The sequence below is a fragment of the Chionomys nivalis genome, chromosome 17 (genome assembly GCF_950005125.1).
Source record: "Chionomys nivalis chromosome 17, mChiNiv1.1, whole genome shotgun sequence".
NCBI classification, from domain to species: domain Eukaryota; kingdom Metazoa; phylum Chordata; class Mammalia; order Rodentia; family Cricetidae; genus Chionomys; species Chionomys nivalis.
In genome coordinates this window covers 37,394,450-37,408,949 of record NC_080102.1, presented here as the reverse complement: position 1 = coordinate 37,408,949, position 14,500 = coordinate 37,394,450, and positions in this window count along the sequence as shown.

The window sequence follows — 14,500 nt, the reverse complement described above, 5'->3', positions numbered from 1 at the left end:
CGTCTCCCTGGACTAAGCTTGGGTTTGGGCAGCTGGTGTGAGAGTGGGGCACTTTACGTCTGGGAAGGGAGAGATGCAGGTGGCGCAGTCAGAACCTGTTGCCTGGGACCCTAGACCTCTGCCGCAGGTAGTGGCATGGGCTGTTGACAAAGGACTAGGGGGAGATGTGAGGAAAGCCGATAATCTCAAAGGGTGGCAGCCTGTGTTGCTTGGTTTTAGAAATCCTACTGAGTCCCACTGTGTGCTAGGGACCGCTGCCAGATGGCCTCACTCGGTCACTCTCTCCTGGCCTGTCTCAGTGTATACAGTCAGAGGTCCTGACAAGGAGATCCTCAGCTGAACAACCTTTGCTCCATACGTACACATACCCAGGTTCAATCCATAATTCCCTCTCTCTAGATAGCAGCCTTCAGAAAGGCAGACCTGCCCAAGGTAGAGACACAGGAGGCTGAGGCGGAATGGGAGAGAGTCCTCTTCAAGGAGACATGGAGGACTTTGGGGTCTCACTCCCACACTGATCTCTTCCTCTCCTGGGACAGGGAAGAATGGAAGCGTCCCAGCCCTACCTAGATGTCATGAAGTCCCTCACTGTCCCACACTGAGAAAGGAACTGCCCTGCCTCTGACCCCCCCTTTCCTCTGCCCCTCACTCTCATCCTTTGTTCTTCCTGCCCATCGCTCCAGGGTCCCTTCCCCTCAGCCCTTTCCTTGGTCACACCTCCATAGGCTATTGTCCATTCTCTTCTCAGCAAAGGCAGCCTTTCCTGGTTGAGTGGCTATGCAGAACTAGGGTGCCCACGGAGGGACAAGCAGAGGAGCCTGGGTCACACCAGTGACAATATGTGGCTTCTCTGTCCCTCTTAGCTGGGCAAGGTCCTAGGCCCACACCAAACAGGTACTGTCTGGAGTCAGGCTGGAAATGGGATCTGGAGAATCAAGGCCTCATGACTGGGACGGCCCCAGGGTGGATAGTGGAACACAATGAGATAGTCACACAGGGCAAAGGCATGTCGAGGGGGTGGCAGACACTGGTAACACACACTCACACATGCTTGCGCACACACAACCAGCCAGACAATTGGGCCAGTGTGTCTGGGGCTGCAGAGCCCAGTGAATTAGGAGTTTGATAAGGGTTTTCTCTTTCTCTCGCTCACTGGCCTTGGACAATCTCCCCCCAGTTTTCCTCGACGCCACCCCCGGCGCTGCCAACCCTCCTCCCCCCGCCTCCCTTCTCTTCCCTGTGCCCAGACTCTTGTTCGGGGCCTTGAAACAGTGAGCTGTCTTTGTTCGAAATACAGGTGAACGGCAATCATGTGATTAACGCACACACACATAAAAAGCTTTTTAACAGCGCCCGCCCGGCCTCAGAACCGCCCGGAGAGAAGCCGCCTTGGATGGACAGAGGGACTGAGCTACAAGCATCCAGCCAGTCGTGTCCCGGCTCCTCTGCAGCGGTCTCCAACGTCCGCTGCTGCCGGCCCGCTGCCCGCCTGCCAGCCTGGCATCTCTCTCCCGGTGGGTCCCTGTTCATCTCCCCACCCTTCGGTCCCTCCTCTTGAAGGGAAGGACCTCCCTGCTCTCTGTCTGTGGCTGAGCCTGAGACCCCTGGGGCATGGAGGAGCGCTGTGGGGGGGAGTGGGCCCAGGATTATAGGAAGCTGGGGGTGGGGGAGGTGGTGGTCTCACAGCCGCGGACCTCTCCAGTTCCCTGCCACCACCCTCTTGGGCCCAGCTGCCAGTAAGGGGTGCGTGTGTGTGTGAGGGGGCTCTATAGAGGGTCACACCTGGTTTGTGCTCCCTCTCTGTTTCTTCTTCGTCCCTGCACACAGGTTCTCCTGAGTGCTTGACTTGCTTGGACCCTGCCTAGCTACCTGCTGAGAGATGCTGCTGGGGTGGCTAGGCCTGTGGGGGGAGGGCAGGGGAAGGATTATGTGTTGATTGAGGGAATCCCTTGTGAACAAGACATCTATAAATCCCAGACTGGCAATCATGATGCTTTTGCCTCATTTTCGGTCTTAGGAACCCAGTGCTTTCCAGCAGGAGAAGGTAAAGGCCCCATTTTCTTTACAGAGTAGGGAATTAGGAAAGTGGGGAGGGTCCCTGCATTTTGATATCAGACCTCAGGGACCTCAGGGTGGCCAGGAGGGCCAGGGCTACCACCTGCTTCTTTTCCCAGCTGGCAGCTAGAAGGGAGGGGCTATTTTCTCTCCATCCCTGATTCTATCCCAGGGATGCTCGTGACCCCACACCCCACATCCTATCAAAGCTGCCCTGAGAGGAGGGCTCCTCCCCACCATGGGTGAGGGTGGTGCTGGTGTGTGCTCCTCAGCAGAGGGCCAAGGCCTGCGTGTGGTGGAATCCAGGCTTCCTGCCATGGGCAGAGGCCAATCACGAGCTTCCTGGGTGCAGGATGGTTCCCCAATCCCCCCAGAAGGTAGTCCTTGGGAGGGACCTGAAATCTCTCAGTGGGACTCGAAGTTCACTCATGATACTGCCAGGCCAGATCACCTTAAGTCAACAGTAACCCTTAACCTTTTTGGGGGGTGCTGTCCTGCCTGGCAGCAGGCTTTACCCATAATCCCCAACCCTGAGCCCAGGCCTCTCATTTGTCACATGACAGAGGAGTGCCATCCTTCCCTGCCTTGGAGGATATACAGAGAGTGGGAAACCTGCTACTTGGCAGAACCAGGAGCCGTGAGGTGTTAGGATGGCTCCAGGAAAGCCTGAGCTTTTGCCTCAGGTTCAGTTTTCCGTACGGTCGTCTGTCTTTCAGATTCCCTCATAGGACATGGAAGGGATCAGATGGGGGCCACCTCTGATCACAGAGGTATAGACCACACCTGGAATCCCTGCTTCCTCTCATCTGCCTTCCCAAGTCTATGTTTCGGCTGCCCTGGGTCCTGCTTGATGCTTCTCAGTCATAAGGGGTCTGAGGTTCTGCATTCCTGCCAGGTTTGTTTCCTGGCACCTGCCCAGGAGCCGGTCTCAGGCCTGGGATCAGGTACACAAGTCTCACTGTGCAGCCTCAGTTGGCCTTGAACTCTCCATTCCCTGGCCTCAGCCTCCCAAGGAGCTAGGATTACAGGTGTGCACCTCCATATCAGCTGTGTGCAGTTAAGACAAATGCTGATTTGGATTTAAAAATGTCAGATTCTATACCAGACTGGTTTGTTTTTAATGAATTTCTGGGAAGCAGAGGCGGGTATATTTTATTTTTATTTTTGTAATTCCCTTGACAGGCTCTGGTTTCCTTCCAGGGTCCCCTACAACTCCAAGACTGGGAGGGATCCCCTGCCAGATCCAAAGTGTCTAAGAAGAATGGATAGCACTTAACTTGGACTCTGAGCCAGAGAGCCAGTGACCAAACTTGTAGTCACTTGAGTTTGAGGGCGTGGCAAGGGAAGCTGTGCATTGGGGAGGCAGAGGGTCAGGGTTAGATGTCAAGAGTAACCCTGGCATCCAACCATGCCTTGGCTCCTCAGCTTGCACTAGGGGGTGTCTGGGGATGAGTATGCACCCTTGAACACCTTCTAGGTCACTCCGTCTTGGCAGGGCTGTGTAGTAGAAAATTATATGGCACCGGGGAGGGCCCACCATTCCTACCCACATGGCCCTGGGCAGGCTAGTCTAGGAATGTTGGGACTTGGTTTTACCTGTACAATGTCGAGAGCTTCATACATTTACTGCTTATATCTTGTTTTTGTTTTTTGAGACAGGGTTTCTCTGTGGTTTTGGAGCCTGCCCTGGAACTAGCTCTTGTAGACCAGGCTGGTCTCGAACTCACAGAGATCCGCCTGCCTCTGCCTCCCGAGTGCTGGGATTAAAGGCGTGCGCCACCACCGCCCGGCTACTGCTTATATCTTTAAAGTGTGTGTATACAAGGGAGAGAAAGAATAACACACACACATCTACTTAGTAATCATAGTAAGCATTCACTAGAGAAAATAAGGTAGGCTCTGGGCTAATGCCGAGAGACATGGTGAGGGGTTCCCTTCATTCCCATTGCACCGGCACCTGGCTGTAGACCCACCTTTGGGAATTTGGGCTCTGCTTGCTTTTGTAGTGCCAGGGAGTAGGAATGGGGAAGGGGACCCAGGGCTGAGAGACTCCCACATACTAGGTAAGCACCCATGTCCAGCGCTTACCCCCAGGAACTTCTCCTACGGCTCTCAAATCCAGGTCCAGGCCAGGGGAGGATGTGCTGAGCTCCTGCCTGTGTGTGGCCTCCACTCTGCACCCTGTAGCAGCAGCTTCCAGAGTCTCTAACTAAAGTGGGGAGGGAGAACCTGCCCAGCTCCGAGGGCTCGTGATGTTTGATTCCATACTCTGAACAACCCTCTGCCTGAGTCTGAATTCTTCAGGGAAACTGAGGCACAGAAAGGCTGAGGGATGAGCCCATGCACAACAATCTAGTTATGAAAGCGATGAGACCTGGGGTTGGTTTCTCCAGTCTAGTCCTCATGGCTGTCTGCTGCCCCTAGACCCCAGGCAGAGTCACAGGGGTCTTATCTTTTCTTCTCTCCTGCTAGGCTGGGCTATTCACCTTGCCCACCGAGTTCTCTCACTGGGCATCGCCTGCCATCTGTGTGCTGAGGTCTAGTCCTTGCTTGCAGCCCAGCTTAAGAGGCCCTCTTCTGGGCATTTTTGCTAGAATTCCTTTCCCTCTGTGCTCCACTGGAGACATGTCTATGTGTGTGTGCTTCCTGTGTTCTCTTTTCCTGACCCAGCTTGGTGGTCAAGGCGACCATCATTTTCTGTTGCAGCCCTCGGAGGGCAGGGCTTGTTGGTCTTGGTTGATCTGCAGCCCAGCGTGCCTTTTGGTGGTGGTCCTTGAGTTGAGTTCCTATCTAAGGAGGAAAAGAGAAAGGGACTGGAACAGTCAGGGAGGGCTTCCTGGAGGTGGAGGGCCTGTGCTCTGAGGCAGGAGGAGTATATCTGTTCCAAGACCTGACCCAATAGGGGCCTTGGCCCTGCCCTCTTTCTTCTTTGAGCTGGAGGCCATTCCAGTGGCCCAAATCTTCCTTCTTCCAACCCCACCCTCTCCGGGAACAAGGAAGTTGGGGCTGGTGCCCAGTGCTGCCTGGGGCAGCCTGGCCTCTGCCCCCTTCTTAGAAGCCCTCAGAAACAGAGACTACTCGTTCCTGTCATCAGACCCAACTGCCTGAGAGCCCTTCCTGCTTTCTGCTCCGAGCTGCTCAGTTGCTTCTGTGCAGAGCAGGGCAGGGGGGCTCAGGAGCTGGGACAGGAGGTGATGGTGGCAGGCCTGGTTTTGGACTTCAGGCTTTGTTTAATCAGACTAGCTTGGAGCCCTAGAACCTGGCATGGCTGAGTCTTCCACGGATGATATATACTGGAACCCCTCCCTGCTGGAACCCAAAGGTTCCAACTGCTGCAGGTGCCTAGGTGGCCCTGGCTTCCTTCTTTCCTCTCTGGACCTTAATTTCCCCATTTATTTATTTATTGTTTGTTTGTTTTTATTTTTGTCTTTTTTTTTTTTTTTTTTTTTTTTGAGCTAGGGTTTCTCTGTGAAACAGTCCTGGCTGCCTTGGAATTAGCTCTGTACACCAGGCTGGCCTCAAACTCACAGAGATCCACTTGCCTCTGCCTCCCAAGTGCTGGGATTAAAGGCGTGCGCCACCACTGCCCGGTTAGTTTCCCTATTTGTAAAATGAGGGGTAGCAAGGTATCCTGAGAGCCCCGACAGCCTGTGCCATGCTTCATAAAGGAGGACAGTGTCCAGCCCACTGCCTGTCCCTTGTGCACCTCGGCACATCCCTGGGTCTCTCCCGAGGGCCAGGGTCATGGTCAGACACCACATTTCCTACAGCTGTGGTAATGTGTTTCTAATGATGTGTCGGAAGTTCAAGGTTCCAGAATTGAGAAATTGCCTTGCCTTTTACTTAAAACATGAACCCTCTATTTATTTATTTATTTATTTATTTATTTATTTATTTATTTATTTATTTTGGTTTGTTTTCAAGACAGGATCTTACTATGTAGCTCTGGCTGTCCTGGAACTCACTATATAGACCAGACTGGCTTCGAACTTGTAGACGAATTCTTTTTTGGGGGGAGGGGTTAGTGTCTTTGTTGTTTTGGAATAGGGTGGGTCTCACTTGACGTGGCCCAGGCTGGCCCAGGTTTTGTTTGCTATGAAGCTTAGGCTGGTCTTGAACTCACTGCTTCCTCTTTTAGCCTCTTGAGTGCTGCAGTTACAGGCAAGCACCACAGTGTCTTTCTGCTTATTAACTACTGTTTTGGTGGATGCTAGTTCCATTATCCCAGAGAGGACAGAGTTTCTGAACGTGACCTTGGAGGCACCTCAATGCCTAAGCATGATGTGGCCTTCCCCAGCTCTGCCTGTTTTGACATTTGTTGGGTGACTACCTGGTGTCAGGCCTTGTTCACAGGACTTGGGGGCTCTCCCTGTCTAGTGCCTTCCCTTTCCCATGATGGATGCCTCTGTTCTCCCTCCAACTTCTCTCCTCCAACTTAGACCCTTTCCTGTTTCATGACCTCCCCCTCCTCCGTCCCAAGAGTAAGGGAAGAAGAAGGGCTGTGATTTCAGCTCTCCCATCCCCACACCGAGCTCCCAACCCATGGACCTCAATTTACCCCTGCTCTTGGCTTTCACTACAGTCAAGTCCACCCTCCCACCCCACAGGCCAGCCTGTCTTCTGCCTCCTGCCTTGCTTGCCCACTCATGGGGCCTTGTATCTTTGGGTTGTGACCTCTGGGCTGGGTTCTGCTTCCCTCCTCGGTGGGGCTGCACGAGGAAAGTCCACAGCAAAAGAGAGAATCACCTGCGCATAGGTGTGGAGGTCGTTTGGGGGCCTGGGAAGGCCTGAGCTGGTACTCAGGGTGCACAGCTGTGGGCTTGAATCCCGCACCCCCACTTCTCAGCTGTTTCCTCTGCAGATGGCTTAAGGCCCCTGGCTCTTAGTTTCCTTCTAGGCTGAGGTTGGGATTAAAGCAGATCGTGTGGGTACACATTTAGGACAGTCCTTGGATCACGGTGGAGCCCGTCAGTGGCAGTCACTGTTGCTAGCTTCTGCCACAGGTGGCTTCCTGTTATCTTGAGCTTCACAGTGGCCACTGCTGCTTGTCCTCTCAAATTGCTTTCTCCAGGAGTCCCTGAATCTGCTCCCGCTAACCCAGACAGAGCAGGAGCAGGGTCCCAGCCCGCTGAACCACACAGAAAGGGAAGCAGGTGATAGGAGTTAGGAGACTGGACAACACTGTGACTTTTCCCTCCAGGTCTTCTGAAGACATGCCCAAGGGAGGGCTCTGTTGTCTGGAGGGTAAGGGAAGAACTTACAGATTTATTAGGGATTGTTTTTCCATTCATTCGTTCATTTGCTGATGCCCCAGATGCTTTTTAGGTGACATTGTACAGACAGATGTGCATGACAAGGGAATAGAGAAGATGGAGGGAAGGACCAGGGACGGAGGCCTGGAGCAGAGAGACATGGCTGTGGACACAGGGGGCTTTTCGTACAGGCGAGGCTACACGTGACCTCTGAGGTTTCAGTCTGTCTACAGCCAGCTGCCAGCAGCTGGGCGAGGGGCTTGTTGAGATGAGCAGCTGGCGGCTCCCCCACTGGGATCCCATGTCACTTTTCTCAGTCATCCAGGGCCCCACCCAGGACTAGGCTGGGTGTGAATTGAATCCAGGACACTGGCTTATTTACTTTTGTTCTCATATGGTTTACCTCTGTCCCCTAGACGTGACAGTGGGGTGATCGGAGGGCTTTTGGCATCTGTGTGGCTTTGATGAGATCACTTTGTTATGAGAAAGGGAGCTGAGTGGTATGGAGGCCGGGGCAGCAGAGCCAGAGAGACCAGAGTTCAAGTGCGATCTCTGTCCTACTTACCAGGTCAAGCCATTTAATCTCCCTGTGCCTTGGTCTCCTCATCCGTAAAATGAGGATGGCGACACCTGTCTTATGAGACTGTTGCAAAGGTGGATGGGAGCAAGGAACGGCAAGTGCTCTGTGCAGTTCTGGGGAAACCTGGGCAGGGTGTTGCCGTCTCTGGGTCACTTCGAATGCGAGTTAGTGTGTCCAGCATTGGCCAGGCACGGCAGCTGATGAGCTACATTAAAAGGCCTGGGAGAGCATGTCCCTTCCTAAGTGAAGAGTTCCTATGCCAAGAGCAGGGTCTGTGGGACAGGCCCGCGAGGGGAATGTGCACCTACCAAGGAGCTGTGGTGTGACCAAAGCTTCGGCCCACCCACCCCAGCCTCATGGATTCTTGTCTTTTGTCTCACCTCCACATGAGCTGAGGAACCAGAGAGTGAGTGCCTGCTGTGTGGGCCTCGGTCCAGAGTCAAGTCTTTGCAGACTGTATCTCGGCAGGTGCAATTAGAGGAACTGTTCCCGACTCTGTCAAGGTCCCTGTGTGACCTTGGGGAAGTCAGCTGCCCTATAGGTACACCCCTTCATTTATAAGAAGAGAGCTTGCTTCTGTCACCTCTAGGGGCTCTGTCGCAGTCAACATCGGGGGTCTTCAGGTCCTATAGGGAGAAGCATGCACCTGGTTTTGTGTCTCCTCTAGACTGCCGCTTCAGGCCTGAATGTGTTAGCATACTGCAGCCGTTCATAAGCGTTTACTGAGCTCATTGACCATGGAGATACCGCACTAAGAATCCTCCTCCCCTCCCTTCCCTGTAGACCTGTCCCGTGGTCTGGGTCATGGCATTCCTGCAAACTGTGGGGCAGGAGCCAATCGTGCCCTTCCAGGTGGTTCCTTGCTTACCACTCAGCATAATGGTCAAGTCTACAGACAAACCCATGATCCTCCAGAACTCCCCTCTAACGGTGTACATGGGACTTTTCCTTTATTGCACATTGCAACTTGTGATGATGTGTTTATTATAGACATGGCCCATCTTCCCCTGAGGATGGTGGTGCTTGGTGTATGGTGGTGCCCAGGGAATGAAACTAGCAACTCAATGAAACCTCCTGGGGAGAGGCATGGGGAACCAGGAGCTGGCCGAGGGTTAGAGGCCAGCCTTCTCTGGTGTCCCTTCTGTTTCGGAGGCAACTGGTCAGATCTTGAGCTCTTCTTTTCCTGGAGTTGGGGCCCTGGAAAGAGCATAACTTACTGGGGAACCAGGCCCCTGGTATCTAAACAAGGGGAAGAGGGGATAGAGAGTTGAGCCTGCTGGATCCCTTCCCCCAGCAATCAGGAAGGACAGGGCAGATCTGTCAGCCTCAGATGCCACCCGCCCCTCCAGGGGACCCAGCCCTGAACCCAGGGAGTCAGGGCAAGGGGGGGACAGGAAGCCCCTGTGTCTTCCCCTCCTTCCTCCTGTCCCGCCCTCCACCCCCATTCTGGTGAGAGCTTGCAGCCTCAGGCCTTGGCACTCTGAGGACGTGGGTGGTGACAAAGTGGGGTAGGGTGGGGGACACGGACAGGACAGAAATCCCATCCCTACCCATTCCTTTCTTCTCTGGATTTTTGGGTGGCTACTGCCTCAGCAGCCCCTGGAGTTGTGCCTGGATAGAGGGACAGAGGGAAGCACTGTGGGTACTGCCCCCCCCCCCCCCCCCGGAGGCCCCTCTGCAGGGTGAAGGACAGGCTGGGATCTATCTACTAGCTTTCCTGGGAGGCCAGGCCTTGCTGAGAATTGCAAGGTGGGGTACAGCCCTTCTCTGACCACCGCCGCTCTCTTTAGCTGCCAAGGGAGCCCCTAAACCAGGGGTCACAACAAACTCTTTGGAGAATTTGTAAATATTCCCAGGACCCATTTGGAATTACAGATTTGGGTAGAACTCTGTCATTTTAAAAGCTCACCTATGAAGATGGAGGTTGCAGGGACATTTTTGGAGCATGCTCCTTCCAAAGCCACCATATCCCGGGCCCTGCCCAGCATTAAAACTTCCACCAAGCAGATAGGTCTCTCCTGTGGCCTGTCTGGGACAGGGGCCGGCAGCAGTGTACTCAGGCTGCAGTGTGCTGGGCTGGATGGTACTCAGGCTGCAGGAGCATTGTGTTGTCGCCTGCCAGAGGCACAGAGGAACCTGGGAGGTCCCAGCTCTGCCTGGAGCTATCTCTGCTCCCTTGGTCCACCTTAGAATCTCTTCCTCTTGACTCTGTCTCCATTTCTGTCTCTGCTTCGATTTCTTTCTCTCTCTACTGTTTCCTTTTTCTGACTCTCTTACTTGACTCCATAATCTGTTGTTTGTTGTTCTCCTTTGTTTCTCTTTTTCTTTTTTCTTTTTTTCTTTTTTCTATTCTCTTTCTCCTTTCTTTCTCTTTCTTTATTTCTCCCTTTCTTTCTTTTTCTTTTCTTTTTTTTTTTGTACAGAGTCTCTCTATAATGTAATCCTGTCTCTCTTATGTAGTAGACAAGGTTAGCCTTAAACTCGCAGAGATCTACCTGCCTCTGCTTTCCTGAGTGCTGGGATTAAAGCAGTGTGCAGATATACCTGGTTTTGTTTTCCTTTCTTAGTGGTCAGTCTGTCTGAGGCTGTCTCCCTGTCCTTGCTTTCTTTCATCCAGTCCACCATTGTCTTCAAGGTCCCTACCTCTCTCTCTCTAGGCTGCCTCCCATTCCCTTCCCCCGGCTCTCTTTGTTTTTCTCTCTGTCTCTTTCTCTGTGTGCATTTCTCTGGGGTGGGGGCAGGGTTGCCTGGGAGTTAGGGAACTCTGGGAAAAATGAGACTGCCACGGGGAGAGGTGACAGGCTGGAAGGACGAAGCTTTGGTGAAGGACGCCAGAGAGCAGGCCTCCGGTTGGGGCTGTCTTCCTAGTTTAACCTCTGAGCCCTCTCCACCTGGCTCCAGCCCATGTTTCCATCTTGCTTCTCTCCTGGACACCTGCAAGCCCTGGGTCACCTGCCCCTCCCTTGGCCTGAGCCCAGCACCGAGCTGCCTCTTCTGATTTCCGGTTCAACTACCTACCTTTGGTCCGTTTGCTGGCTGCCCTGGGATGTGGCTCCCAGGCCCCCACAACACTCCTGTCCGCTGGTGGCAGGACACAAGCAAGGAGGCTGAGGCAGCCTGGATGAATCTGGGGCTAGAGGGTTCAGTCCTGTCCGGGCAACAAACAAAGATTGTTCATACTGACGGTGGGGTAGGTGTGGGAGCCTCTTCTTCCTGTGTGATCCCAGGCTAACTTGCTCAGGGGTCCCATAGCCAAGCCTACAGATCTGAGAGAGTTGGAGAGAAGTGGGGGCCAAAGAGAGAGCAGGAGGAAGGAGAGCTGAAGCCAGGTCCCTGGAACTGTGCCAACCACTCACTTGCAGAGGGAAGGGGGCTGTGTTTCTCCCTCTCTGGGCCTCAGTTTCCCCATATAGACAGAAGTGACTGGCTGAGGTAACATTTGAAGCCCCACTCTCTTTCTGATGGGGCTGAAGCCTTTATGTCCAGAGTGAATAAGACTTTCCTGTCCCTGCTCGGGCCCCACAGGCTTATAGGATCCAAATGTCAGGCAGCGCCTTCCCTCAGCACCCTGCCCAGACAGTGTGATGTTGTCCTGCCCTATTTCTTACTTAATCCCCCAGGGCCTACCCTTCAAAGGGCCTTCTGGGGGCTGGGAGGAACGTACCCCCAGGGTCAGGACCCTGAGGAGGCTGAGGACCCTGGGGCCAGGTGTGGCTGTAGAGATCTTCTGTCCCCAGGGCCTGACTGGGAGTTTTGGGTACATAGCAGGGGTCTGGCTCTCAGGCCTCCTTTCTCACCCTGGGACTTGATTGCAGGAGGCCTGGGAAGGAGGGAGCTCCTGTTCTCCTAGAGTCCCTGACTACTCTGGTCCCTGCTGCTCTGTGGCTTTGGTGAGGGACAAGTAAGGGAAGAGTCAGAAGAAGGGGTTAAGTCAGGGACTCTTGGGATGGCTCTGACCATCCTCTGGAGGGAACAAGGGCTCTATTCTCTGTGTGGGAATTAATAGCAAGGAGGGGACGGGGTGTCATTCAAGCCCTGATCAACTCCCAGAGGAATGCGAGAGAGACAGAGACAGAGAGACAGAGACAGACACAGAGAGACGCAGAGACAACAAAGAGATGGAGAGACAGAGAAACAGAGAAAGAGAGTTCACAAATGGAGGCTTGAGGCTCAGATATGAGAAGGACATGAGGACCTGCTGGTCACAGTAGCCCCTGGCATGTGGCTGTAATGCCCTAGGACAGATCCTGCTCCCACAGACGTGTCCATGTCCCCACACAGCAGGGAGACCTGATCTTGTCACCCCTCACCAAGGCTCTCCCTCTCTTGTTTATCATTCCCAGACGGCTGCACCCTTCACTTCCGTGTGTCTTTCTCCCCTGATACCTGGAGCCTGTCAGGACTGAATGCTGCCCCTGCTTTCTGGGGACCTCCACCTGCCCTGTCTTTCCTTAGGGGTCCAGGGTTCACTCAGACCCCCAGGCTGTGAAAGTCCAGTCTGTGCTCCTGAGCTGTACCCTCTGTCCTGGTCCCAGGAGTTCCTCTGACCCAGTTCCAGGGTCAGCTCAGACACATGCCACCAGGTGACTCCTCCTGCATGGGAGGGGCGCACCGGGGAGCTCAGCTGTCGTGGGGGCGCAATTCATCAGTTGCTGAGCCCACACCTTCTGGTGTCAGCCTGGCTCATGGCTGAGGACCAGCAGTCCCCAGAGTCATCCGAAATGTCACAGCCCAGTGAAGACCCTGGAGAAGCTCCAGGCAACACTTCTGGTTTTGTGGGCGCATATACAGAGGCCTGGGAGGGCACTAGCTTGCCCTGGGTTGGAGCTGAGCAGGAGTTGGCCCAGACCATCTGTCTCCAGACTGGTGTCCTGACCCCTTGTGAAGAGTCACATCAAACACGGTGAACTCAGACTGGGGGCAGAAAGAACTAGGGCCACAGAGGGTGCCGAGCACCTGGCCGAGTCAGGCACCTCACCTGTGGCTCTGTGACTCATTGTTACCAACCTCCATCAGCTGGCAGCTTCATTTTAGGGAAAAAAGAAATGTAGCAACCACGTAACCTTCGTAACCTTCGACCCTGGATGGAGCCACTCTGTGCTGCTTTTTGTTTGGTTCTTTTTCTCCCTCCCTCCCTCCCTCCCTCCCTCCCTCCCTCCCTCCCTCCCTCCCTCCCTCCCTCCGTCCCTCCCTCCCTCCCTCCCTCCCTCTCTCCCTCCCTCCCTCCCTCCTCTTTCCTTCCTTTCTTTCTTTCTTTCTTTCTTTCTTTCTTTCTTTCTTTCTTTCTTTCTTTCTTTCTTTCCCTTTCTTTCTTTTTTCTTCCAAGAGAGGGTTTCTCTGTAAAGTTTTGGCTGTCCTGGAACTCGCTATGTAGGCCAGGCTGGCCTCAAACTCTTTTGTTTAGTTGTTTATTTGATGCTAGGGGTCAAACCTGCGGCCTTGTGCCCTCCAGGCAAGTACTCTATCGCTGAGTTATAGCTCAGGCCCTGGCTCAGGACTATTACAGTTCCTGGAAGTCTAGGCAGTACCCGGTACCCTTGGGCTAGAAGGCTGGCTGCGCATGCCATTGGCTGCTTGCTACCGCACTTGACAGCCCAAGCACCTGGAGTGCCTTCAGGCTCCTCAGTGGCAGTTTTGGTGGGGCGAGTTCTTGATGGCCAGAAGGGTGCCCATGGACCAATGGCGTTCTGTATCTGGTGACCATCCCGTTCCCACCTCCCTGACGGCTGGCGGTGTGGTGAAGAGTCGGGGGCATGACACTGTGATAGAAGGGCAGGTCTCAGTCTCCTCCCTTATGCAGTGACTGGCCTTAATTACCATGGGAACTGGGGAGCTAGAGTCTGGAGAGGAGGGGACTCCTGGGGTACCAAGAAATCAGCAGAGTATACCAACATTTCTACACTGGACTGTGCGTCAGGTATTTGTCTCAAGCTGTCACAGACCAGTTGACAGGAGCAGCTTAGAGAGGAACAGTTTATCTGGGCTCACACTTGGAGGGTGCAGGCCATCATGGAGAGGAAAGCAGGGCCACAGGAAGCTTGAGGCAGCCAGTCGCATTTCACTCACAGTCAGGAGGAAGAGAGATGAATGCCGGTGCCTCCCCCCATTTTTTATTATGTGTGTGTATGTTTTTGAGCATGTTTATGCACGCCCGTGTGCATACAGACACCCGCAGAAGCCAGAAGAGGGTGTCTGCTGGAGCACTTGTGAGCAGTGTCAGGCAGTTATGAACCGTCTGATGTGGGTGCTAGGAACTAGGCTTTGGTCCTCTTTAAAAAGCAGCAAGTTGAGCCATCTCTCCAGGCCTTATTTTCTTCTTTTAATTTAGTCTAGCCTGTGGAATGGTACCACTCACACTGAGGGTAAATCTTCCCACCCCAATCCAATCTAGATTTTTCTTCACTTGCCTCTTCAGTAATTCTAGATCCCACCAACTTAATAATAACCACCAGCCACCCGAGGCTGGGAGGCTGGACTCCTGCATCCTGATGCACAGCAGCTTCCAGGAGTTAACTGGACCTTGGTAATTCCTTATTCCTAGCCAGAATGGGGAGAGGCTCAGCAAGGGAGAGGATCAGGGAAGAGTTAATTTCCTTTCACAGATTGTGTGACG